Below are 26,951 nucleotides of genomic sequence, written 5' to 3' on the forward strand. Positions count from 1 at the left end.
CAGGCCCTATATTTTTCTTTTTCTTTCTTTTTTTTTTTTGAGACGGAGTTTCACTCTTGTTGCCCAGGCTGGAGTGCAATAGCACGATCTTGGCTCACCACAAACTCCGCCTCCCGGGTTCAAGCAATTCTCCTGCCTCAGCTTCCTGAGTAGCTGGAATTACAGGCATGCATCACCATGCCCGGCTAATTTTTTGTATTTTTAGTAGAGACGGGGTTTCTCCTTGTTGGTCAGGCTGGTCTCAAACTCGCAATCTCAGGTGATCTGCCCACCTCCCAAAGTGCTGGGATTACAGGCGCGAGCCACCACGCCAGGCCAACATTATTTTTGTTAAAGAGTGAGTAGAGCCACCCACCTTGAAACGATCTATCAAGGGTGATGGCCAGCCCAAGGCCATCTCACAAGGGAATAAAAGCCCTGCCCTCCCTCTCCTGACTTTGTCCGACTCCAGCCAGGGATTTCTATGGACAACCCAGCCACAAGCTGGAAGAACGAAATCTATTGATATAGGGTGGACCTTGGGACTGGTGGGAAAGGGTGGAGAGTACAACATATTCAGCTCAGTAGTGGAGATGAAAAGAGGCAACAGAGTCAAACTTAAGGGATTTTAAGGCAGGCAGATTACTTGAGGCCAGAAGTTCGAGACCAGCCTGGCCAGCTGAGGCATGAGAATTGCTTGAGTCCCCAGGAGGTGGAGGCTGCAGTGAGCCGACATCGTGCCACTCTACTCCAGCCTGGGTGACAGAGCAAAACTTGTCTCAAAAAAAAAAAAAAAGAGAGATCGGATTTGGGGAGTGAGGGAGTAAGGGAGGTTTTGGGCTTGAACAATTTGGTGGCCTGTTGTTTGAGGGGAGACACTAGAAGAGGATCTACTTTGTGGGGCGGGTAACATCGTCTTCCATTTCCAGTGCGTTTTGGGGTGCCTGGAGACATTTGAGTCTAAATGCCAATAAGCCACTTGATGGATAGGTCTGGGGCTGGGGTAGCGTTTGAGCATCATCAGTGTGTGGATAGTATCGAAACCTCTGTGACTGCCTGAGAGCAGGTAAGGACAGAACAGGGAAGGCGGGGAGGAGGGCCTGGGACTGATCCCTGGGGAACACTGCCCAGCTAGAGGCCTTACACACAACCTAGATATGCAGAGCTGCGAGCATGCAGCACCCCTTGGCTGCAGAGGGCAGCAGCACAAGGGAGATGGGTGTGGGGAAGGGCCCAAAGTCTGACCTGGCCCCTTGCTCACCCCCTTCCGCCCTGCTGGTGAGCCTGGCCAGTGAAGTCCAGGACCTGCACCTGGCCCAGAGGAAGGAAATGACCTCGGGTTTCAACAAGGGGCCCACCCTGGGGCTGCTGCCTGACGTGCCCTCCTTGATGGAGATGCTCAGCTACAGTTACTGCTACATGGGAATCATGACAGGTGAGTGGGCCTGCCCAACAGCTCTGTCTCTCCGCCGCCCTGAGTGCCTGTTCTGTGTTCCCGCCCTGCTAGGATGGAGGGGCAACCTCCATCCTAGCATCTGCTGCTGTGAGGGTGAGCATGTGTCTGGGTCTACGTCTCACGCCTCCGCTGGACCAGAGCTGCTTCGGGGTAGAAGCTGGCTGTTCTCAGCCTAAGTGATTCCTTGCTCTTCTCTTCTCCTGTAGCTTATCAGGAGCACAGAGAAGAGAGAAAGGAGGTAAAGATCTATGTCAACCTGATTTTTTTGCTGCCTAGATAACAAATATTCACAGCTTAGGGTCCACTTTCAGTTTAAGGAAATATTTTTCATCTGGGCATGGGGACTGACGCCTATAATCTCAGCACTGTGGGAGGCTGAGACCAGAGGATTGCTTGAGGCCAAGAGTTCAAGATCCACTTGGCCAACGTAGCAAGATCCCATCCCTTTATTTTAAACCTTTATTTTTAAAAAATAAATAAATATAAAATTAAAAGGGCCGGGTGCAGTGACTCACGCCCGTAATCCCAGCACTTTGGGAGGCCGAGACGGGCAGATCTCCTGAGGTCAGGAGTTTGAGACCAGCCTGGCCAACATGGTGAAACCCCGTCTCTACTAAAAATACAGAAATTAGCCGGGCATGGTGGTCTGCGCCTGTAATCCCAACTACTTGGGAGGCTGAGACGGGAGAATCGCTTGAACCCAGGAGGCAGAGGTTGCAGTGAGCCGAGATTGCACCACTGCACTCCAGCCTGGGCAACCGAGCAAGATTCTGTCTCAAAAAATATATATGTATGTCGGCCAGGCGTGGTGGTCTGTAATCCCAGCACTTTGGGAGGCCGAGGCGGGTGGATTACAAGGTCAGGAGATCGAGACCATCCTGGCTAACACAGTGAAACCCTGTCTCTACTAAAAATACAAAAAATTAGCTGGGCGTGGTAGCGGGCACCTGTAGTCCCAGCTACCCAGGAGGCTGAGGCGGGAGAATGGCGTGAACCTGGGAGGCAGAGCTTGCAGTGAGCCAAGATTGCGCCACTGCATTCCAGCCTGGATGACAGAGCAAGTTTCCGTCTCAAAAATATATATATATGTATATATATTTATATATATAATATGTGTGTGTGTGTGTATATATATGTGTATATATATGTGTATATATGTGTGAAATTTAAAAAAAAGATTTTTCATTAATGTTTACCTCATCAGTTTTTTTTTTCAATAACAGCTTTAGGGAACTCTAATTCACATATTCATCCAGTTAAAACATACAACTCTTGGCTTCTTTGATTTCCTGAAAAAAAAAAGAAAGAAAAAGAAAAACCAACATACAACTCCCTGATTTTTAGTATATCCACAGAGTTGTGCAAACACGACCACTGTGTAGTTATTTTCAGAACAATTTCATACCCTGCAAAGAAACCCCATATCCATCATCCCCCAAACCTCCATCCATCCCTGGAAACCAGTAATTGACTTTCTATTTGTAAAGATTTGCCTGTTCCAGACATTGTACTTATAAATGGAATCACACATGTGGTCTTATTTATTTTAATTTGTTTTTTTTCTTTCTTTCTTTTTTTTTTTTATTTTTAACTTCCCATGCTACATTGACCTAAACATATGGTCTTTGGTGAACATACAAAAATTTTAACCCTGGTCCCTTCTGTGAATCACACTGCTTCCTCCCTAGGCCAGATCACCATCATGTTGTAGCTAAAGTTCCACAGCTATCTCCTAGTTTCTTTCCTTCCTCCCTCCCTCCCTCCTTCCCTCCTTCCCTCCCTCCCTGGCTGGAACGCAGTAGCACAGTCACTGCTCACTGCAGCCTGGGCTCAAATGATCCTCCCGCCTCAGCCCTTCCAGTAGCTGGGATTACAGGTGCCCTCCACCACACCTGGCTAATTTTTATTTTTTGTAGTGATGGGGTCTTGCCGTTTTGCCCAGGCTGGTCTCGAACTCTTGGGCTCAAGCAGTCCTCCCAGCTAGGCCTCCCAAAGTGCTGGGATTCCAGGTGTGAGCCACCGCGCCGGCCCCTCTTTCTAATTTTCTGTCACTGTCTCTGTCTCTCTGAGTTTCTTGTCCCCCCGTCTCTCATTCCTTATCCCCATTTCCCTGGGTCTCTGTCCCTACCCTTGGGGTATCCCCGGCGCCCAGTCTCTGCCCCTCTCTCTCCCTCTTCCCCCCTTCCCTCCAAGCTCCCTCTCCTCCTCCTGCGGACTTGAGCTCTGCCCATCTGCCTGTCTGATGGCGGCCCTCCCTCCCCGCCCCACAGGCCCGTTCTTCCGCTACCGCACCTACCTGGACTGGCTGGAGCAGCCCTTCCCCGGGGCCGTGCCCAGCCTGCGGCCCCTGCTGCGCCGCGCCTGGCTGGCCCCGCTCTTCGGCCTGCTGTTCCTGCTCTCCTCCCACCTCTTCCGGCTGGAGGCTGTGCGCGAGGATGCCTTCTACGCCCCCGGCTGCCCGCCTGCCTCTTCTACATGATCCCGTCTTCTTTGCCTTCCGCATGCGCTTCTGCGTGGCCTGGATTGCTGCCGACTTCGGGGCCTACCCCATGGCCGCCAAAGCCCGGGCCAGGGGCGGCCCCACCCTCCAATGCCCACCCCCCAGCAGGTCAGGCGGCGCGAGGGAGGCTTCCCAAGACCCAGCAGCCCCCACCTCCAAGGGCTGGCTCTGCCCCCAGCAGGGAGGAGAGCGGGGAGCAAGAGGCCAGGGCCACCATCTTTTTGTTAGCAGAGTGTCGCCCCCTTGGCAACCACGGCCTGCCAGCCCCTATCGGTAGGGAAAAGACCCCTGGTACTGACAGATGCCCCTTGTTGCTAGCGCTTGTCACCCCGCAGTATGGTGAACTGCCCCCTGTCGCTAGGAAAAGGTGGTAACTTAGCAACCCTGTGCCACCCCTCTGTTGCCACGGAAGTGTCACCCCCCAGAACCAGGTTGTTCCTGCTTGCTGGGGATGCCATCCTTTGGCAGTGGTGGGTCCCCCTCTGTTGCTAGGGAAACGGTTCCCTAGCAACGGAACACTGCTATTTGCTAGGGAAGCAGGATCCCTAGCAACAGTAGTTCCCCTCCTTTTTGCCAGAAGTTTTACTCTATTGCTGCAGATATGGCTCCCCCTGCACTGCGCCTTTGTCGCTAGGAGATAGCGCTGCTCCATCCCGTGGGACATCCTCACATAGCAGCCCTCAGCTGCCCTCTGTTTGCAAGGAAATAGCAATTTCCAATTCCTGACCAGTGCTGTTCCCCAGCAGAGGGCATGCCATTCCTACCAACTACTGTTACACTGTTGCTAAGGAAGCCAAACCTCCCCCTGGTAACTATGTGTTGACCCTTGTTGCCAGAGAGGCTCCACCCCCCCGCCCCCAGCACCAGTATTGCTAGGCAAGTAGCACGGCCATAGCTGTGGACTCTCTTGTGGCTGAGGAAGTATTGCCCCCGTGTTGCTAGGGAAATGGCACCCCCGGCAACCAGGAGTAGACTGCCCTTGTGTTCCTCGCAGCTGCAGTCAGCCTTCCCCCAGGGGCTTGGACTGCAGCTGGGGGAACAGCCTGTCGATGTAAATGATGAACTACTCCCTGCTAGGGTTGTCCCCTTGTCGTCACCAACTGCCATTCTGTTGTGGGGGTAGTGACACCCCCATGTGAATTTATTACCACTGCCCTAATAACCATGCTCTGACCTCCAACTGCTAGAGAGACGATGTCCCCCTAGTGAATCCAAGCAGGAATTGAAGGTTTTTCTAAATCTGCTCGGTCCCCACCCCTAAAGGATGGCTCCCCTCCCATCATCAGCGGCCACCAAGGCTTCATATGGGCCAACGTTTCCCACTGCTGGGGCTGTCGGCACGAATGACGAGGGAACCACTGTATTGTTAGAGGTGACATTTCTCCAACAATCACTGCGACCAGGAAAAAGCCCCTTTCTAAAAGCCTTTCTAAACATCCTAGGCCTTGTTGCTAAGGAATGCCTTTTCCTTAGCAACAAAGATCATGGGGACCCCACTGGTGCCTGGAACATCTGCCTAGCAACCATGAAGCACCTTGTTATGAGGGATGATAATCACAACTTCCTTAGCAACTGCAGTGTCCGACGATTTAGAAGGGACCATCCTTGGAGGCTTCTCTGAATATACTGAACTTGGTTGCTTAAAGGACTCATAGCTTAGCAACCATAGCCCTTCAAGGCTTTTCATGGCTGTGGCAGGCCCCATTAGGTACCAAAAGAAGAAGCAGCCCATTGTCAGTGAACTGTACCACCTGGCCCACCCATCGTCCTCCCCTACAGGCACCCTCTGGGCCACCCTCCCTTGTTGCCCTAGCAAGTCTGACAGCCAGAGGGCCATTGCCTGGCCAGGATCCCTTCCTTAGCATCCAGGGCTGGGACTCTAGCAGGCGTCGGGAGGAGGCCTGGCTGAGCTGCATGTCTGTCCCCCACCCTCATCCTCCACACCCCAGTCCGGAGAAGGCGGCTTCCCTGGAGTATGACTGACTATGAGACCATCCGCAACATCAACTGCTACGGCACAGATTTCTGCATGCGGGTGCGCGATGGCATGCGGTACTGGAACATGACAGTGTAGTGGTGGCTGGCGCAGTATATCTACAAGAGCGCACCTGCCAGTTCCTATGTCCTGCGGTGAGTGAGTCCCACCAGCCGCAGGTGACACTGCAGAACTACATCACCCAGCAAGCCCCAGGGTAGCCTGCAGCTTCCCTGGCTGGGCTTCTGCCCCGGAGTCTCATGGGAGTTGTAGTTTGTTTAGCCTGGTTTTGCCCTGCCTCTGATTAGTGGCAGCATGCTGGTGTAAAACCATTCCCCCTCTCTGGGCCTCAGTTTCTACTTCTGTAAAGTCAGCCTCACTTGACAGAAGCAATGTACTGAGTCCTCTGGACTCAACAGCCAGCCTTCCTGGAATCTTGGCCATCCAGGTTATGGAGAAACCTTGATGAGTTAGTTGACCTCTTAGTTGCCTCAAGTGTTAAATGGAGTTAATGCTATTTATTACTGGTTTCATAGGTAGATAGAAGGACTAAATGTGATAAAATGTGAAATGTATTTAATGTGAGGCCTGACAGGTAAGCGCGTGCTACGTATTCGTTTTTATTGTTTTTCATTTTTCCAGTATTTCTTGAGTGGAGACTCTGTGCTTGATATTGTTATCTGTGCAGCCTTTAGAAGCAGAAACTCAGGCCAGGCACGGCAGCTGGCGCCTGGAATCCCAGCACTTTGGGAGGCCCAAGCGGATGGATCATGAGGTCAGGAGTTCAAGACCAGCCTAACCAACATGGTGAAACCCTGTCTCTACTAAAAATGCAAAAATTAGCCAGATGTGTGGTGCACACTTGTAATCCCAGCTACTTGTGAGGCTGAGGCAGGAGAATCGCTTGAACCCAGGAGGCAGAGGTTGCAATGACCCGAGATCATGCCACTGCACACCCTGAGCGACAGAGCGAGACTTTGTCTCAAAAGAAAAAGGCCGGGCGTGGTGGCTCACGCCTGTAATCCCAACACTTTGGGAAGCCGAGGCGGGTGGATCACGAGGTCAGGAGATTGAGACCATCCTTGTTAACATGGTGCAACCACATCTCTACTAAAAATACAAAAAATTACCGGGGCGTGCTGGTGCGCACCTGTAGTCCCAGCTACTCGGGAGGCTAAGGCAGGAGAATGGTTTGAACCCAGGAGGTGGAGGTTGCAGGGAGCCAGAATCTCGCCACTGCACTCCAGCCTGGGCAACAGAGCGAGACTCCATCTCAAAAAAAAAAAAAAAAAGAAGTAGAAACTCATAGCCAGGTGGGGTGGCTCACACTTGTAATCCCAGCAGTTTGGGAGGCCCAGGCAGGTGGATCACTTTGAGGTCAGGACAATATGGTGAAGACCAGCCTGGGCAATATGGCAAAACCCCTTCTCAACTAAAAATACCGAAAATTAGCCGAGCATGGTGGCGGGCGCCTGTAATCCCAGCTACTTGGGAGGCTGAGGCAAGAGAATCACTTGAACCCAAGAGGCGGAGGTTGCAGTGAGCCGAGGTCACCTGGGCAACAGAGCAAAACTTCATCTCAAAATAAAATAAAACAGGCCGGGCACGGTGGCTCATGTCTGTAATCCCAGCACTTTGGGAGGCAGAGGTGGGCGGATCACAAGGTCAGGAGATCAAGACCATCCTGGCTAACATGGTGAAACCCCATCTCTACTAAAAATACAAAAAATTAGCCGGGCGTGGTGGCGGGCACCTGTAGTCCCAGCTACTCGGGGGGCTGAGGCAGGAGAACAACATGAACCTGGGAGGCAGAGCTTGCAGTAAGCCGAGATTGCACCACTGCACTCCAGCCTGGGTGACAGAAAAGACTCTATCTCAAAAAAATAAAAAAGTAAAAAAGCAAAAATTAATTAATCAATTAAATTAAATTAAACATGGAAGGGGAAGACCCAGCAGGAGTAAGTTTTGGGAGTAAGAAGGATGAGGAAACAGGGCTTGGGTTTTAGTCTGATTGACTCTGAGGTGACTATTAGATTTCCAGCTGAGGTTATTGGATAGGTAATTATGTGATTCCGATGCTTAAGGGAAAAGTCGCTCTTAAAAGGGGACGCTTGAGTGGCATCAGGTGTAAATTATACCTTTACAAATTTTTATTATTATTTATTGTTATTATTTTTTCGATGCTCTGTCACCCAGGGTGAAGTGCAGTGGTGTGATCTCAGCTCACTGTAACCACCATCTCCTGGGTTCAAGTGATTCTCATGCCAAGAGTAGATGCAGGGTTTCGCTATGTTGGCCAGGCTAGTCTCGAACTCTTGGCCTCAAGTGACCTGCCTGCCTTGGCCTCCCAAAGTGCTGGGATTACAGGTGTGAATCACCATGCCTGGCCAAAATTTTTTAAATAATTTTTTTTTTTTTTTTTTAAGAATATAGAGAGATGAGGTCTCGCTGTGTTGACCAGGCTGTTCTCAAACTCCTGGCCCCAAGCAGTCCTCCCATCTCAGCCTCCCAAAGTGCTGGGATTATAAGCGTGAGCCACTGCATCTGGCCAGGTATATAGATGATACTTAAAGCTCTGGGGCTGAAGCCAGGTCAAAGCCCAGAGCACCCCAGTGTTTACACAAGTGCTTCTCAACTGGGGGCAGTTGTGCTGCTGCTGCACCCCCAGGAGACACGTGGCAATCCCTGGAGACATTTTGTTTTAACTGGAAGGTGCTAGTGGGATGTAGTGGGTGGAGGCCAGGGATGCTCCCAAACACCTTAAAATGCACAGGATTCATCCTTTTTGTTTATTTTACAGCTGAAGTGAAGTGGCATGATCTCGGCTCACTGCAACCTCCCCCTCCCGGGTTCAAGCGATCCTCTTGCCTCAGCCCCCCTAGTACCTGGGATTACAGGCACGTGTTACCATGCCAGGCTAATCTTTGTATTTTTAGTAGAGACCAGGTTTTGCCATATTGGCCAGGCTGGTCTTGAACTCCTGACCTCAGGTGATCCACCTGCCTCGGCCTCCCAAAGTGCTAGGATTACAGGTGTGAGCCACTGCACCGGCCAGAGGTTTTTTGTTTTTTGTTTTTTTTTTTTTAAATCATCGGGTTACTTTTGTGCTTCTAGCACTCAGATGTGTCTGAGGGACAAGTCAGTGAGCACGACAGGAAAGACCTCCCTCAGGTCACCGTCTGTGGCAAAGCTCACTGATAGATACACAGATGGGGAGTGAGATGGACAGCGATTTCTCTGTCGTTGATAAAGATGGGGTGAGAGCCTGACTCTGTAGGTCTTCAAGGGTTAGGGAATGAAATTTACGGGTATATGAGGAGAGGGGACCAAAACTCTGGGTCCCAAAAGAGGAGGCGACCGAGGCTGGAGATTTCCGAGTCTTCAGGAGGCAGGAATTGTATTCTTGAATCCCTGAAGGAAGAAGAGGCTGGGACTCCGAATCCTGGGTCCTGAAGGAAAGGACGGGAGGGATTCTGGGTGGGAGGGGATGAACTGGGCCCCTAAAAAGAAAGGAGTAGAGACTCCTGGGGCCCTGAGGGAGGAAGGCGGACAGGCTTCCGAAATCCTGAGTTCCTGAAGGAAGAGGGGACCTGGGCTGTATAGAGGAATGGGAGGCTGGGGCTCCTGGTTTCTTTTCTTTTCTTTTTCTTTTTTTTTTTTTTTTTTGAGGCGGAGTTTCACTTTCGTTGCCCAGGCTGGTGTGCAGTGGCACAATCTCAGTTCACTGCAACCTCTGCCTCCCGGGTTCAAGTGATTCTCCTCTGCCTTAGGCTCCCAAGTAGCAGAGATTACAGGCGCCTGCCACCACGTCAGGCTAATTTTTGTATTCTAAGTAGAGACAGGGTTTCACCATGTTGGCCAGGCTGGTCTCCAACCGAACTCCTGCCCTTTTTTTTTTAAGACTGAGTCTCACTCTATCGCCCAGGTTGGAGTGCAGTGGTGCGATCTCAGCTCACTGCAACCTCCACCTCCCAGTTTCAAGTGATTCTCCTGCCTCAGCCTCCTGAGTAGCTGGGATTACAGGCACACACTACCACGCCCAGCTAATCTTTTGTATTTTTAGTAGAGATGGGGTTTCATCATGTTATCCAGGATAGTCTCAGTCTCCTGATATCATGATCTGCCCACCTCGGCCTCCCAGATAGCTGGGATTACAGGTGTGAGCCACCGCGTCTGGCCCTTTTTTTCTTTTTTTTAATAGAGATGGAGTTTCACTATGTTGCCCAGGCTGGTCTTGAACTCCTGGCATCAAGCAGCCCTCCCACCTCAGCCTCCCAAAGTGCTGCAATTACAGGCGCCAGCCGTTGCCCCCAGCCTCCACACTCTTGAAGAACCAGAAAACCAGTAGTCCTCCCTTCTCAAGAAAACAGGACTTGGCCAGGTGCAATGTAATTCCAGTATTTTGGGAGGCCAAGGTGAGAGGATCACTTAAGCTTGGGAGATCGAGACCAGCCTGGGCAACACAGCAAGACTCCATCTCTACAAAGAAAAAAAAGAGGCTGGGTGCAATGGCCCACCCCTGTAATCCCACACTTTGGGAAGCCGAGGCGGATGGATCACAAGGTCAGGAGATCAAGACCATCCTGGCCAATGTGGTGAAACCCCATCTCCACTAAAAATACAAAAATGGCCCGGCACGGTGGCTCACGCCTGTAATTCCAGCACTTTGGGAGGCAGAGGCAGGCGGATCACAAGGTCAAGAGATCGAGACCATCCTGGCCAACATGGTGAATGAAATTAGCCTGGCGTGGTGGCACACACCCGTAGTCCCAGCTGCTTGGGAGGCTGAGGCAGGAGAATCACTTGAACCCGGGAGGTGGAGGTTGCAATGAGCCGAGATTGCACCACTGCACTCCAGCCTGGGTGACAGAGCGAGACTCCGTCTGAACAACAACAAAAAAATACAAAAATTAGCTGGGTTTGGTTGCGCTTGCCTGCAATCCCAGCTACTTGGGAGGCTGAGGCATGAGAATCACTTGAACCCAGGAGGCGGAGCTTGCAGTGAGCTGAGATCGGGCCACTGCACTCCAGCCTGGGTGACAGAGCGAGACTCCGTCTCAAAAAACAAAACAAAACAAAAAAAAACCATTGGGCTGAAGAATTAGACTTGTTGGTCCTGGGAGAGGAAGGGCAGTGGAACATAAAATGTTAAATCTTTAAAGGAGGAGAGGGTCTTCATAGGACTGTGAGTGTGTATGGGAGGCTGCGAGCTCCTGGATCCCTGTAGGAGACTTATAGCCTCCTCCGCCTTCCAGAGCTAGGGGCATGGTTCTGAGCGGGGAGGGCCTGGGGCCTGGTCTCCTGGATCTGAGGGAGGAGGGAGGTGGGGTCTGGACTCCTGGGTCTGAGGGAGAAGGGGCAGGGGCCTGGACTCCTGGGTCTGAGGAAGGAAGGGGTGGGGCCTGGACTCCTGGTCTGAGGGAGGAGGGGCTGGGGGCCTGGACTCCTGGGTCTGAGGGAGGTGGGGCTGGAGCCCCGGACTCCTGGATCTGGGGTCAGTGGGCACTGGGGACCTGGACTCGCAGGTCCTGACTCCCAGCCTCCTCCTCAGGAGCGCCTGGACCATGCTGCTGAGCGCCTACTGGCGCAGCCTCCACCCGGGCTACTACCTGAGCTTCCTGACCATCCCTCTGTGCCTGGCTGCTGAGGGCCGGCTGGAGTCAGCCTTGCGGGGGCAGCTAAGCCCATGGGGCCAGAAGGCCTGAGACTGGGTGCACTGGTTCCTGAAGATGCGCGCCTATGACTACATGTGCATGGGCTTCGTGCTGCTCTCCTTGGCAGACACGCTTCGGTACTGGGCCTCCATCTACTTCTGTATCCACTTCCTGGCCCTGGCAGGGCTGGGGCTGGGGCTGGCTTTGGGTGGGGGCAGCCCCAGCTGGCGGAAGGCAGCATCCCAGCCCACCAGCCTTGCCCCAGAGAAGCTCCAGGAGGAGTAAGCTCCGCGACGCTCCCTCTGCCAGCTGGTCCTGGGAATTCTGTGAACCAGGCCGCTGTCTCCTCCCCAGAAAGAGTCCTTACCTTGGAGAGGGTCCTGGAGAGAATTTCCTTTTCCCCAGCTAAATACTCTGCCTGCAACTGAAGCAGACCTGGGGGTGTCCTCCCTGCCCTCCGCCCAGGGACCACCTCCACTCCTACAAAATCAAAGTTTTGTCCAGACAAGAGTCCCCTGGGCCCCTGCTCCAGCTTCTGGGTATCCAGAGAGCACTGCACTTCCCCGAAACGGAAGGGGCCCCTGGGCAGTGGGTTTTGGACAAATTCCCTTTCTTTGCATCCACAATGTGGGGTCAGAGCTTGGGGGCAGGTCCTGGGAGTGGGAAGCCTCTTCCTTGTGTCTTTCGCTCCACTTTTAGCTCATGGCACCGATATTGCAGACTTGGAAGGAAGCATAAGCTTCCCATTTCACAAAGGGGAAACTGAGGTGCAGATGCGTGGGCCGGGGGACGGCCGTCCCATAGCTTCCATCTGAGCCACCTCGGGGCCCCAACGCTTCTGGCACCCTCTTCTCATCCCTCGGTCTATGACAGGTCACCATGTGTAAATCTTTCCCAATAAAGTGTTGCACAAAGGCATTGTGTCTGTGCAGGTATCTGGGTGATAAACGGCAGGAGGGACTTAGGCCATGAAGTCCCGGGGTGAGGTACAGCTGCCCAGCCCAGGAACCAAACTGTCAGGCCTGGGGCACCAGAGGGACTTCAGCTCCCAGGAGACCTTTCGCATCAGCGGCCCTGAGAAACTACAGGAAGTGTACCTTACTCCCTCCGGGCCACCTACTGCCCAGGTACACACCTGCCCCTGGCCCCTCCCTTACCTCAGGCAGTGTTTGCCTGGTGGCCACTAGAAACAGCCCAGCCTGGGGCCATGGAAGAAAACCCAACCTTGGAATCAGAATCCTGGGGCTCCTCCAGGGGGTGGCTGGCCCCCCGGGAGGCCAGAGGAGGTAGGGATGCCAGGAGAAGCTCAGATCCATCCGACCTTCAGGCTAGGTGGGAGTCCTGCTGGAGGAAAGGGGAGGCCTGGCCTCCTGAGTCTGAGGGCTAAAGAGAAGGCTCTACTTCCTGATATTATGGGGGAGAAAGAAACTGAAGGCTGAAACTCCGGGGTCTGAGGAGTTTCAGCCTAGAGAACCAGGCTAGTCTGGAAGGAGGGGAGGGCTAAGGGCTGGGAGTTTGGGTGTCTTGGGAATAGGAGAGGCTGGGTTCCCACACTTCTGAGCTAGAAGGAAAAGGAAGTTGAGGACTGGACTCCTCTGCCCTGGAGTAGGAGGGGTCCGCGCCTGGGGATGGAGTTGAGGACTGTGGGCCCCTGGGTCCAGGGAAAGTAGAGACTGGCACCCGGACTCCTGGGCCTGAGGGAGGAGGGGCTGGGGACCTGGTTTCCTGGTCTGAGGGAGGAGGAGCTGGGTGCCTGGACTCCTGGGTCTGAGGGAGGAGGGGCTGAGGGCCTGGACTCCTGGGTTTGAGGGAGGAGGGGCTGGGGGCCTGGACTCCTGGGTCTGAGGGAGGAGGGGCTGAGGGACTGGACTCCTGGGTCTGAGGGAGGAGGGGCTGGGGGCCTGGACTGCTGGGTCTGAGGGAGGAGGGGCTGGGGGCCTGGACTCCTGGGTCTGAGGGAGGAGGGGCTGGGAGCCTGGACTCCTGGGTCTGAGGGAAGAGGGGACTGAGGCCTGGTTTCCTGGTCTGAGGGAGGAGGAATTTGGGCCCAGACTCCCGGGTCTTCCCAGCCCCCTGCCCCTCCCCAGGCCCATCGCTGTCCTCTGTGCTGAACGAGCTGCCCAGTGCTGCCACCCTTCGGTACCGAGGCCCTGGGGCGCTGCCTTGGGGGGTGCCGGAGGAGGAGGAGGAGGAGGCTGGAGAAAAGAGCAGAAAGGCCTTCACAGAAGTCACCCAGACAGAGCTGCAGGACCCTGACCCTTCCCAGGAACTGCCCTGGCCCATGCAGGCCAGACGGGCACACAGGTGAGGCCCCACCTCCGGCTGGGACCCGCACAGCCTGGACCGGGCCCTTCTCCCATACCTTGGATTCGGTCTCCTCCCTCTGTCCTCTGCCACTCCTGGCTTCTGGGGCCTCTCTCTGCCTTGCTCAGAGCTGCCTCTCTTGGTTTCTTTTTCCCCCTGTCTTTGTCTCTCCTTCGGACTCCAGGTGAGTGCTGCCTTTCTGTGGCTCTGGGATCTCTTCTCTGTCTCACTCTCTGGGATTCGCCGTCCCCCTGGTCTCTTCCAATCCTGTCTCTGCCTCTCAGTTTTTCTCTGTGTGTGTCCAAAATCTGTTAATATTTATTTCTCTCTGCTTTATGCCTTCCTTCATCTTTGCCTCTTCTTCAAAGCCTCCCTCTCTTTAACTTCTTTCTTTTCCCATTCTCACGGTATAATTCGCAGGGCCCGGTGAACAATGAAAATGCAGGTGCCCTCCTTCAAAAATGACTGTGGGCCCGGCACAGTGGCTCACACCTGTAATCCCAGCACTTTGGGAGGCCGAGGCGAGTGGATCACCTGAGGTCAGGAGTTCGAGACCAGCCTGGCCAACATGGCGAAACCCCAACTCTACTAAAAACACAAAAATTAGCTGGGTGTGGTGGCATGTGCCTGTATTCCCAGCCACTCGGGAGGCTGAGGCAGGAGAATTGCTTGAACCACGGAGATGCAGGTTGCAGTGAGCCGAAATCGTGCCATTGCACTCCAGCCTGGGTGATAGAGCGGGACTCCATCTCAAATATAAATATATATATAGTATATATTTGGAAAAAACAAAAACCAACAATATATCACCACCCCCCTGCTGATCAGTGGCGGGATCGTGCCTGTGAATATAGCCACTATAATTCAGCCTGAGCAACATATCGAGACCCCATCTGTATCTTTTAAAAGTAATAATCAGGCCGGGTGCAGTGGCTCATGCCTGTAATCCCAGCACTTTGGGAGGCCGAGACGGGCAGATCACAAGGTCAGGAGTCAAGACCATCCTGGCTAACACGGTGAAACCCTATCTCTACTAAAACATACAAAAAAGTTAGCTGGGCGTGGTGGCGGGCGCCTGTAGTCCCAGCTACTCAGGAGGCTGAAGCAGGAGAATGGCGTGAACCCGGGAGGCGGAGCTTGCAGTGAGCCAAGATCACGCCACTGCACTCCAGCCTGGGTGACGAGCGAGACTCCGTCTCAAAAAAGAAAAGAAAAGAAAAAAAAGTAATAAAGTAACAATATGACAAAAAAAAATACAAATTAAAAGAACAGCTATCTATATAACATTTACCTTGTATGAAGTATTGTAAGTAATCTAGAGGTGATTTAAAGTGCATTGGAGGGCTGGGTGTAGTGGCCCACACGGGTAGCCCCAGCACAGGTGTGGAGCCTGGAATTTTGAGGCTGGAGCCTGGAAATTTGAGGCTGCATTGAGCTATGATTGCACCACTGCACTCCAGCCTGGACAACAAAACAAGATGCTGTCACTGAAAAATCAGATAAAAAATAAAATAAAATTTGAAAAACCACAGGAAGATATGTGTAGCCTGTATGCAAATACTATGCCATTTTATATACGGAATTTGGGCATCTACAGATTTCAGTATCCTTGGGGAGTCCTTGAACCAACCCCCATAGATACTGAGGGACGATTGTATTTATAAACTGAGTGCCCAGATAAACTCCAGCTAGGGCAAGCGACACAGCATGACAGCACCCGTGCGTCCCTCCCCTGATACCCCCTTTCTTCTCACGAGGAGATGGTAACCTTCTCCCCCAACCTTTTTTTTTTTTTTTTTTTTTTTGAGACAGAGTCTGACTGTGATGCCCAAGCTGGAGTGCAGTGGTGTGATCTCAGCTCACTGCAGCCTCCGACACCTGGGCTCAAGCGATTCTCCCACTCCAGCCTCCCGCTTTTCTGTATAGCTTTGCCAGCTCTGTGCTCTGCAACTTTGTACAAATAGAATCATGCAGTCTTCAGTCTTCTGTGCTGTTTTCTTCTGCCTAGCATTAGGTTTCCTTCTTTCTTTCTTTTTTCTGAGAAGGATTCTCACTCTGTCACCCAGGCTGGAGTGCAATGGTGCCATCTCAGCTCACTGCAACCTCTGTCTCCCAGGTTCAAGCGATTCTCCTGCCTCAGCCTCCCGAGTAACTGGGATTACAGGCGCCCACCACCAGACCCAGCTAATTTTTTTTTTTTTTTTTTTTGTATTTTTAGTAGAGGCAGGATTTCACCATGTTGGTCAGGCTAGTCTCAAATCCCTGACCTCAGATGATCCACCCACCTTGGCCTCCCAAAGTGCTGGGATTACAGGCGTGAGCCACCGCACTCAATTGGTTTCTTTTTTATTGCCGCAGGGTATTCTATCTTATATATAGACCACAATTTACTTCTCCGTTCTACTTTTGGGTTGTTTCTACATTCGGATGGTTTCCAGTCTGGGGCTGCAAAACCCCTCATTTTCTGCCTGTTTCCCTCCCAGGCAAAGAAATGCCAGGGACCAGGTGGTCTATGGCTCTGGAACTAGGAGGGACCAATGGGCGCGGCTACTTCGGAGGTCCAAGGAGAAAACAAAGGAAGGTTTTCGAAGCCTGCAGCCCTGGTCATGGACACTGAAGAGGATCGGGGGTGCGGTGGGGTTCGGGTGATGTCCTGGGGGCAGGGCCTGGACTCCTGGGTGTGAGGGAGGAGGGGCTTGGGCCTGGATTTTGGGGTCTGAGGGAGGAGGGTCTGGGGTCTGGATCTGAGGGAGAAGGGACTGGGATCTGGGTCTGAGGGAGGAGGGGCTCGGGGTCTGGACTCCCTGGTCTGAGGGAGAAGGGGTTGGGGGCCTGGACTCTTGGGTCTGAGAAAGGCACGGCTGGGCCGGGCGCGGTGGCTCACGCCTGTAATCCCAACAGTTTGGGAGACCAAAGTGGGTGGATCACCTGAGATCAGGAGTTCGAGACCAGCCTGACCAATATGGTGAAACCCTGTCTCTACTAAAAATACAAAAACTAACTGAGCATGGTGGCGCGTGCCTGTAATCCCAGCTACTCGGGAGGCTGAGATAGGTGAATTGCTTGAACCCAGGAGGTGAAGGTTGCAGTGAGCCGAGATCGCGCCACTGCACTCCCGCCTGGGCGGCAGAGAGAGACTCCGAATCAAAAATAATAATAATAACAACAATAATAATAATAAAAAAATAGAAAGAAAGCAAGGCACGGCTGGGCCCCTAGTGCCGGGATGGGAGGAGCTGGTCCTGCTCCCGGAAAGGAACCTGAGCCTCTCTCTGCTGCCCCCTGCAGGCCAGTTTGGCGCCGGCACGGAGTCCTACTTCTCCCTGCTGCGCTTCCTGCTCCTCCTCAACGTGCTGGCCTCTGTGCATAATTATGGCCTGCATGACGCTGCTGCCCACCTGGCTGGGAGGCGCTCCCCCAGGCCCTCCCGCCTCCAACACCTCCTCGCCTTGCGGCTCCTATAACCCCCACTCCCAGGGCCTGGTCACCTTTGTCACTCAGCTCTTCAACTTGCTCTCAGGAGAAGTAGGTGCCTGGGGCCCTGGGAGTTTCCCCCGCCCACCTGTGAGCCCAGTGCCTTCAATGACACGAACATCAAACCCTGACCTCAGACCCTGACTGTGCAGCTCCAGGAGCCCCGCCTCCTCCCACAGTGGCCCCCGCGCCGCCTTCCCCCACAGGGTTACCTGGAATGGTCCCCTCTTTTCTATGGCTTCTACCCGCCCCGCCCACGCCTGGCGGTCACCTACCTGTGCTGGGCCTTTGCAGTTGGCCTCATCTGCCTCTTGCTCATCCTGCATCGGTCAGTGGCACCTGCACCCCTGACCCCGTGACGGGACGGGTTGGGGTAGGGAAGCAAGTGGTGGTGGCAGAAACTCCCTCCCCAAGAATCCTCAGTCTTGCCGTGTAACCCTTTCTTCTGTGTGAGTTAAAATCAAGGTTTTGTGCCGGGCGCGGTGGCTCACGCCTGTAATCCCAGCACTTTGGGAGACCGAGGCCGGCGGATCACGAGGTCAGGAGATCGAGACCATCCTGGTTAACACGGTGAAACCCCGTCTCTACTAAAAATACAAAAAATTAGCCGGGTGTGATGGCGGGCACCTGTAGTCCCGGCTACTCCGGAGGCTGAGCCAGGAGAATGGTGTGAACCCAGGAGGCAGAGCTTGCAGTGAGCCGAGATCAGGCCACTGCACTCCAGCCTGGGCGACAGAGCAAAACTCTGTCTCGAAAAAAAATAAAATAAAATAAAATAAATAAAGGTTTGGGGATTTTTTTTTCATTTGTTTTTGTTTGTTTGTTTTTGAGACAGAGTCTTACTCTGTCACCCAGGCTGGAGTGCATGATCTTGGCTCACTGCAACCTACACCTCCCGGGTTCAAGCGATTCTACTGCCTCAGCCTCCCAAGTAGCTGGGTTTACAGGCTCCTGCCACCACGCCCAGCTAATTTTTTGTATTTTTAGTAGAGACAGGGTTTTGCCATGTTGGTCAGGCTGGTCTCAAACTCCTGACTTCAGGTGATACACCTGCCTCGGCCTCCCAAAGTGCTGGGATTACAGGTGTGAGCCACCGCGCCCACCCTGTTTTATTTTTTGAGACAGGGTCTCACTCTGTCACCTGGGTAGAGTGCAGTGGTGCAATCATAGCTCACCTGAAGTCTGGGCCTCCGGAACTCAACTGATCCTCCCACCTCAGCCTCTGGAGCAGCTAGGACCACAGGGATGCACCATCATGCCCTGCTAATTTTTTTTTTTTTAATGTTATAGAGGCAGGGTCTTGCTATGTTGCCCAGGCTGTGCTCAAACTCCTTGACTCAAGAGATCTGCTCATCTCAGCCTCCCAAGGTGCTGGAATTACAGGCATGAGCCAATGTGCCTGGCCAAAAGTAAACTTTTTTTTTTTTTTTTTTTTTTTTTTGAGATGGAGTCTCACTCTGTTATCCAGGCTGGAGTGCAGTGGTGCGATTTCAGCTCACTGCAACCTCTGCCTCCTGGGTTAAGCCATTTTCCTGCCTCAACCCCCACGAAGTAGCTGAGATTGCAGGCACGCGACACCATACCTGGCTAATTTTGTATTTTTAGTAAAGATGGGGTTTCACCATGTTGGTCAGGCTGGTCTCGAACTCCTGACTTCAAGTGATCCACCCACCTCGGCCTCCCCAAGTGCTGGGATTAGAGGCGTGAACCACCGCGCCCAGTCAATTTTACTGGCTAATTTTGTATTTTTAGTACAGATGGGGTTTCTCCATGTTGGTCAGGGTGGTCTCGAACTCCCAACCTCAGGTGATCTGCCCGCCTCGGCCTCCAAAAGTGCTGGGATTACAGGCGTGACCCACCGTGCCTGGCTCAATTTTAGTCTTTAAAATATATATATATTGCAGTGTAGTGTCTCCTTTGCCCAGGCACTGTACTAGGACATGGAGAACCATTTGGGAGTCCCCAAACATATGTACAGCTTACCGTTTAGTAGGGGAGATACACTGTGGGACAGACTGTTAAATAGACAAGCAGGCTGGGCCTAGTGGCTCATGCCTGCAATGTCAGCACTTTGGGAGGACGAGGCATGTGGATCACCTGAAGTTGAGAGTTTGAGACCGCCTGACAAACATGGAGAAACCCCATCTCTACTAAAAATACAAAATTAGCCAGGCATGGTGATGCATGCCTGTAATCCCAGCTACTCAGGAGACTGAGGCAGAAAAATTGCTTGAACTCAGGAGGTGGAGGTTGCAGTGAGCTGAGATTGGGCCATTGCACTCCAGCCTGGGCAACAAGAGCAAACTCCATCTCAAAAATAATAATAGTAATAAAATAAACAAACAAATCAATTATTTGAGTTTGGGAGCAATACTATAGAGAAAACGAATGGGATGTGAGGATAGAGAGCAAGAATCAGCAAACTTTTTCTGTGAAGGGCCAGGAAGTAAATATTTTCGTCTTTGAAGGCCTTGTAGTCTGGGACTCAACCAAACTCTGCCACTGTAGTGCAAAAGCAGCCACACACAATACATAAATGAGTGGGTGTGGCTGTGTTCCAACAAAACTTTACTTACAAAAACAGTGGTTGGCCCAGATTAGGCCCTTGGAGTCTTGTTTGCCAACCCCTGTGATACAGAAAATGGGTAGGGACCCTCATTACATGGAGTGGTAAAAGCCTTTCTATCTGGAGTAAGGGACCTGCAGATGAAGAGAAAGAAGAGAAGGAGCCAGGCAGGTGAACAGCCAAGCCACCAGCATTCCAGGCAGAGGGAGCTGCAAGTGCAAAGGCCATGTGGTAGGAAAGAGGTTTGAGGTGTTCTGAGAAATAAAAGGCCTGTATGAGAAGAAGGGGCAGGGCCAGTCATGATGGCTCATGCCTGTAATTTCAGCGTTTTGGGAGGCGGAGGTGGGCGGATCACTTGAGGTCAGGAGTTTGAGACCAGCCTGGCCAACATGGTGAAACCCCATCTCTATTAAAAATATGAAAAGTAGCTGCGCATGGTGGCATTTGCCTGTGGTCCCAGCTACTCGGGAAGCTGAGGCAGGAGAATCAGTTGAACCTGGGAGAGAGAAGTTGCAGTGAGCCAAGATCGCACCACTGCACTCCAGCCTGAACAACAGAGCAAGGCCGTGTCAAAAAAAAAAAAAAAAAAAAAGACAAAGATTTAAGCTTTGAGAAGTAGGGAAGGGTCAGATCAGGTAGGCCCTAGCAGGTTATGCTAGGAAGAAGTCTCAATTTTTTTTTTTTGAGATGGAGTCTCGCTGTGTTGCCCAGGCTGGAGTGCAGGGGCGAGATCTCAGCTGGCTGCACGCTCCGCCTCCCAGGTTCACGCCATTCTCCTGCCTCAGACTCCCGAGTAGCTGGGACTACAGGCGGCCACCACCTAGCCCGACTAATTTTTATTATTTTTAGTAGAGACGGGGTTTCACCGTGTTAACCAGGATGGTCTCGATCTCCTGACCTCGTGATCCGCCCGTCTCGGCCTCCCAAAGTGCTGGGATTACAGGCGTGAGCCATGGCGCCTGGTGTGCCCCTTTCTCTTGAGTCTTTACCTGCCATCTTCTCTGGGTCTCTGTCTTCTTCTTGGGTCTTCCCGCCCAGCCCCGTTCTCTAGGTGCCTGTACTTCTTATGGGTCTTTGACCCCCATCTTTTGTAGATTTAGTTTCTCCTTTCTCACTGTCTTTGTCTCCCTTTCTCCAAATCTCCCTCTGGGGCCTCTGTCCCTCCTCCACATCTCTGTCTTTCTCAGGGCCTCTGTCCCTTTCACTCTGGGTTTCTGCCCTCTTCGCTCCCGGGCTCTGTCCCTGTCTCCCAGGTTTCTACCTCTCTCTGTGGGGTGCCTGTGCCCCAGGTCTGTCTCTGAATCTCCCTTGGACTTTGCCTTCAATGACTGTAGGTGTCTCCGCCTCTTTGACTCTTTCTCCATCTGATGGCAGCTCCCCTAGTACCCAAGGCCTTAGGGTTCGTCTTCCTCATTGGTCCCAATATGAGGGATCCCCCCATAACCCCCGTTCCTGGTTGTCCTTTCACATCCTGTCTCCCCTCTCAGCTCGGTGTCCGGGCTGAAGCAGACACTGCTGGTGGAGTCCGGGGATCTGACCAGCTACAGCCACCGGGTGTTCTCGGCCTGGGACTTCGGCCTCTGCGGGGACATCCACGTGCAGCTGCGCCAGCGCATCATCTTGTACGAATTACAGGTGCGATTGGAGGCGGGTTATGCAACGGGGTAGGGACCAGACCGGACTGGGCTGAGATAACGCACTGGGCCTAACCCGGTGATGGGGCCTAGGTGCGACTAGGGGGCAGGGTCTGCAATGGGGTAGGGACCAGACTGGACCGGGCTGACATAACGCACAGGGCCTAACCCGGTGATGGGGCCTCCGGAGAGACGCTAGGCAGCTCCTTCTCCAAGAAAGTCAGGTCCTGGGGAATGAGAGGGTTCAGAGGAGGCCGCGATAGGGCTACCCGAGATCCAAGTGTGTAGGAAAAGGATGCGCCAAGGCTGGGATCGGTGGCTCATGCTTGTAACCCCAGCACTTTGGGAGACCGAGGCAGGTGGATCGCTTGAGTCTAGGAGTTCAAGACCAGCCTGGGCAACATAGGGAGGCTCCCTCTCTACCAAAAAAAGCAAGCACAAGTAGCGGGAGGGGCCTTAAGGCAATTTGGTTCAAAGTTAAGTGATGGGAGCGGCCAGCGGGGCGTCTTGATATAGATGACCTGGAACTTCAGGCCAGCCATTAAGCCCAGGGCCACCTGGGGGCGGAGCCTCTGATGGGCAGGGCTGACCAGGGGCGGATCTTGGGGGTGTTGGGCGGAGCTTCAGGGGCGGAGCCCGGGGTGCTGAGATTGGCCGCACAGGGATGGGGGCTTGGGTTGCTGGATCCTGCCGCGGAGGGGCGGGGCTGTAAAGGGCCACTGGTTTCTTAGAGCGCCCCGGAGCGGGTGGAACCGGGACTGCAGAGGTTGTTAGCTGGTGGGGAGATGGCTGCATCAGTTCACGTTGAGGAGGATCTCTGGAGAGCCAGACCTGGGGAACTCAGAGGCCAGCGCCTTGGGAAATGGAGTCCAAGCTGGCATCTCTCCTGCCTTCAGGTGGAGCTGGAGGAGACAGTGGTGCGGCGCCAGGCTGCTGTGCGGACTCTGGGCCAGGAAGCCAGGGTTTGGTTGGTGCAGGTGCTGCTCAACCTGCTGGTGATTGCACACCTTGGGGGAGCCTTCTATGGCGTCTACTGGGCTACAGAGAGCATCGTGGCGCTGCAAGTGCGGAGGGTCTTGGAAGAGGAAGCCAATGGGTCCTGGAACCTATATTTCCAACAATGGAGGGAGGGAATGGAAGGTTGGGATGCCAGAGATCTTACAGAGGAAGTATGGGAAAGGGTATGTTTGGACCCTGGACTTCGGGGTTTTAAAGGAAGAAGAGAGACTGGGCGCGGTAGCTCATGCCTGTAATCCCAGCACTTTGGGAGGCTGAGGTGGGGGGATCACGAGGTCAGGAGTTCGAGACCAGCCTGACCAACATGGCGAAAATCCGTCTCTACTAAAAATACAAAAATTAGACGGGCGTGGTGGTGCACACCTGTAATCCCAGCTACTCAGGAGGCTGAGGCAGAATAATCACTTGAACCCGGGAGGCGGAGGTTGCAGTGAGCCAAGATCGCACCACTGCACTCCAGCCTGGGCGACAGAGCCAGACTCTGTCTCAAAACAAACAAAGAAACAAACAAAACAAAAACAAACAAACAACAAAGAAGAGGTCTGGGGGAGGACCTTAAGCTTGGCTCCTCCAGGACCCCAAGCCTCTACTCATGGTCCACTCCCTCTCCCAGGAGACGCCCCTTGTTCAGGAGTTGCCACTGCTGAAGCTTGGGGTGAATTACCTTCCGTCCATCTTCATCGCTGGGGGCAACTTTGTGCTGCCGCCCGTGTTCAAGCTCATTGCTCTACTGGAAGGCTACACTAGAATTCGCCAGATCGTTTTTATCCTGCTCAGGTTCCAGCCTCATGGGGATGGCTGGGAATGATGGAGGGTCGGGGCGGTCAGAGGGATGTTGGCGCTGACAGGTAAGACACGGAAATCCTGCTGATATCGGATCCAGGGATTCAAATCCTGACTCCGCTGGCCAGGCGCAGTGGCTCACACCTGTAATCCCAGCACTTTGAGAGGCCGAGGCTGAGGTCAGGAGTTCGACACCAGCCTGACAAATATGGTGAAACCCTGTCTCTAGTAAAAATACAAAAGTTAGCCCGGCGATAGTGGCTTCTGTAGTCCCAGCTACTCGGGAGGCTGAGGCAGGAGAATCGCTTGAGCCTGGGAGGTAGAGGATGCAGTGAGCTGAGATCGCGCCACTGCACTCCAGTTTGTACGACAAGTGAGACCCTGTCAAAAGAAAGAAAGAAAGAAAGAAAGAAAGAAAGAAAGAAAGAAAGAAAGAAAGAAAGAAAGAAATCCTGACTCTGTCGCTGGGCCTCAGCTTCTTCATCTGTGAGATGGCTTGAATGCAAGCGCGTTCCACTGAGAAGGGGACTGCCACGTGGTGGGTCCCGGATCAGGGCCCATTCTCTGCCTTCCCCCTGCCAGGACCTTGTTTCTTCGCCTGGCCTCCCTGGTGGTCCTGCTCTTCTCTCTCTGGAAATAGATCACTTGTGGGGGCGACTCCGAGGCTAAGGACTGCAAAACCTGTGGGTACAATTACAAAGAACTTCTGGTGAGAACGGCATGGGGTCTGCCTGGGACTCCTGGGTCCCTGAAGGAAAGATGGAGCTGGGTGGGTCCAGACTCTTGGTTTAGGTGGAGAGGGGAGCTCAGGATGCTGGAACACTCTCCCATGGGTATGAATGTTTGAAAAACGAGGACCCCCAGAGAAAGTATTGATAGGGTCTCATAGGCTTGCGATGTGGAGACTCGGACGCGTGGGCCTCCAGGTGCTCGGGTCCTGAGGTCTTTCTGACCTATTTCTTCCTTCTTCAGTGCTGGGAGACTGTCCTGGGCCAGGAAATGTACAAACTTCTGCTCTTTGATCTGCTGACTGCCTTGGCAGTCGCGCTGCTCATCCAGTTTCCTAGAAAGTGAGAGCCCCGCCCCTCGCTGTGGCCCCGCCCCTCTAGGGCCAGGCCCTGCCCCATCGCGCTGTTCTTTTCACCGCGCACCTTTTTACTGTTCCCGCCTCTGCCGGCTCCCTTTGCTTGCCCTAGGTCCGCAGATCTCCCCCACTCCCCGCCCTTGTTTTAGTGGGTTACTTCCCTGTGGCCCCGCCCCTACCGCCGCGACACCTGGGTCCCGTCTAGTCCTCTGGACACACCCCCTGCATGTGGATTCTTGAAAGTCCCGCCCCTCCTAGATACGCTTGCTTCCTATTGGCGGGCAGGGCGGTGGAGGTGGGGAAACTCCTAGTCGCCGCGCCCCTGACTCGGACCCGGCCCGGCCCCGTCCTTCAGGCTCCTCTGTGGCCTCTGTCCTGGGGCGCTGGGTCGTCTGGCGCGGACCCAGGAGTTCCAGGTGCCCGACGAGGTGCTGGGGCTCATCTACGCGCAGACGGTGGTCTGGATGGGGAGTTTTTTCTGCCCTTTGCTGCCCCTGCTTAACACGGTCAAGTTCCTGCTGCTTTTCTACCTGAAGAAGGTAAGGGGTAGGGGGGGACTCTTGGGTCTGAGGCAGGAGGTATTGGGGCCCGCACTCTTGGGTCCTGGGCAAGGAAGATCCTGGGGGCCTGGATTACTAGGTCCAAAGAGTGGAGGGGGTTGGAGGACAGACTCCTGGATCTGAGAGAAGGAAGAGTCTAGGGCATTCTGACTTCTATGTCTGAGGATCCGGGGACTTAGACTCCGGGGTCCTAGATGACGAAGGAGCTCAGACTCCTGGTTCGGGAAAAAGGAGAGGCAGGTAGGCCGGGTGCGGCGGCTCACATCTGTAATCCCAGTACTTTGGGAGACTGAGGCGGGTTGATCACCTGAGGTCAGGAGTTTGAGACCAGCCTGGCTAACATGGCAAAACCCCGTCTCTACTAAAAATACAAAAAAAAAATTTAGCCGGCTTGGTGGCGAGCGCCTGTAATCCCAGCTACTTGGGAGGCTGAGGCAGGGGAATTGCTTGAACCAGGGAGGTGAAGTTCGCAGTGAGCCTAGATCGCGCCACTGCACTCCAGCCTGGGCGACAGAGTGAGACTCCGTCTCAAAATCAGAAAACAAACAACAACAGCGAAACAAATTAGTTGGGAGTGGTGGTGCACACCTGTAATCCCAGCTACTCGGGAGGCTGAGACACGAGAATAGCTTGAACCCGGGAGGGGAGGCTGCAGTGAGCACCACTGCATTCCCGCCTGGGCGGCAGAGCAAGACTGTCTCAAAAAAAAAAAAAAAAAAAAAAGAGGCACAGGCTCTTGTGTTTCAGATCCCCTTTCTCCGTGCCTTACCCCCACCAGCTTACCCTTTTCTCCACCTGCTCTCCGGCTGCCCGCACCTTCCGGGCCTCCACGGCGAATTTCTTTTTCCCCTTAGTTCTTCTCCTGGGTCTGGCCTTCTCCAGCGTTCCCCTGCTTTACAGCATCTTCCTGTAAGTGCGAGAGGTTCCCGCCTCTCTCCCGCCCTCTCCCCACATTCAGTGTTCAGACTCCTGGCTCTACGTGAGCCCAGCCTGTCTTGACTTCAGGATCCCGCCTTCTAAGCTGTGTGGTCCATTCCGGGAGCAGTCGTCCATCTGGGCCCAGATCCCTGAGTCAATTTCCAGCCTCCCTGAGACCACCCAGAACTTCCTTTTCTTCCTGGGGACCCAGGCTTTTGCTGTGCCCCTTCTGCTGATCTCCAGGTGAGGTGGGCCAGACTTCTGGGTCTGGGTTTGAATGCGTGTGATCTGGGGGCTACCACCTGCGTCCAAGAGAGGAAAGGCTTGGGGGTGGGAGTAGGCAATGTACTGAGTCTGAGGGAGGAGGCCTAGGCTCCTGGACTGCTGGGTCCGAAGGAGGAGGTGGGCGGGATTTAGGACTCCTGGATCTGAAGGCGGAGGTGCTGGGAGACTGAACTCCTTGGGCCTGGACGAGGAGGGGCTTAGGGGTCCACATCCCTGACTTCGAAGAGCGTGTCAGGAGTGGCTTCCGTTCCTGTCTCCTCCAGCATCCTGATGGCATACACTGTGGCTCGGGCTAACTCCTACGGACGCCTCATCTCTGAGCTCAAACGTCAGAGAGAGACGGTGAGCCAGGCGGGTCCCTGAGAGGGCCCCTGGGGAACACGGAAAGGGGTTGGGGAAGAGGGCTGTCACACCTCCACCTCTCTTTGCCCCAGGAGGCGCAGAATAAAGTCTTCCTGGCACGGCGCGCTGTGGCGCTGACCTCCACCAAACCGGCTCTTTGACACCCGCAGCTCACGTCCCACTTTCAGACCCCAGGCCCATTGTAAGCCTAGGTCACAACATCTGTAAACTAGGAGAACTGGAGAAGACTCCACACCCTTCCAGCTTTGGTACCTGGAGATTTCCAGGGCCCTTCGCCGCCACGTCCCTGACTCTCGGGTGATCTTTCTTGTATCAATAAATACAGCCGAGGTTGCTGAGCGCGCTTTGAAATCTGTGTCCTGAAGGTGGGGGCAGGGCTACCGCAGGGCAGCAGCCAAT

General features: G+C 53.7%; 1 protein-coding gene and 2 pseudogenes across 1 annotated transcript in view; 2 read left to right on the forward strand and 1 right to left on the reverse strand.

Moving 5' to 3' along the window:
* Positions 1–26,951, reverse strand: part of LOC139361334 (sterile alpha motif domain-containing protein 1-like) — a 166,162-nt gene that overhangs the window by 92,288 nt on the left and 46,923 nt on the right. The window lies entirely within an intron of this gene.
* On the forward strand, positions 255–12,545 carry LOC139361339 (lysophospholipid acyltransferase 7-like; annotated as a pseudogene).
* On the forward strand, positions 12,738–26,771 carry LOC139361341 (voltage-gated chloride channel TMC4-like; annotated as a pseudogene).

Source organism: Macaca nemestrina, unplaced genomic scaffold (genome assembly GCF_043159975.1).
Source record: "Macaca nemestrina isolate mMacNem1 unplaced genomic scaffold, mMacNem.hap1 Scaffold_44, whole genome shotgun sequence".
NCBI lineage: Eukaryota > Metazoa > Chordata > Mammalia > Primates > Cercopithecidae > Macaca > Macaca nemestrina.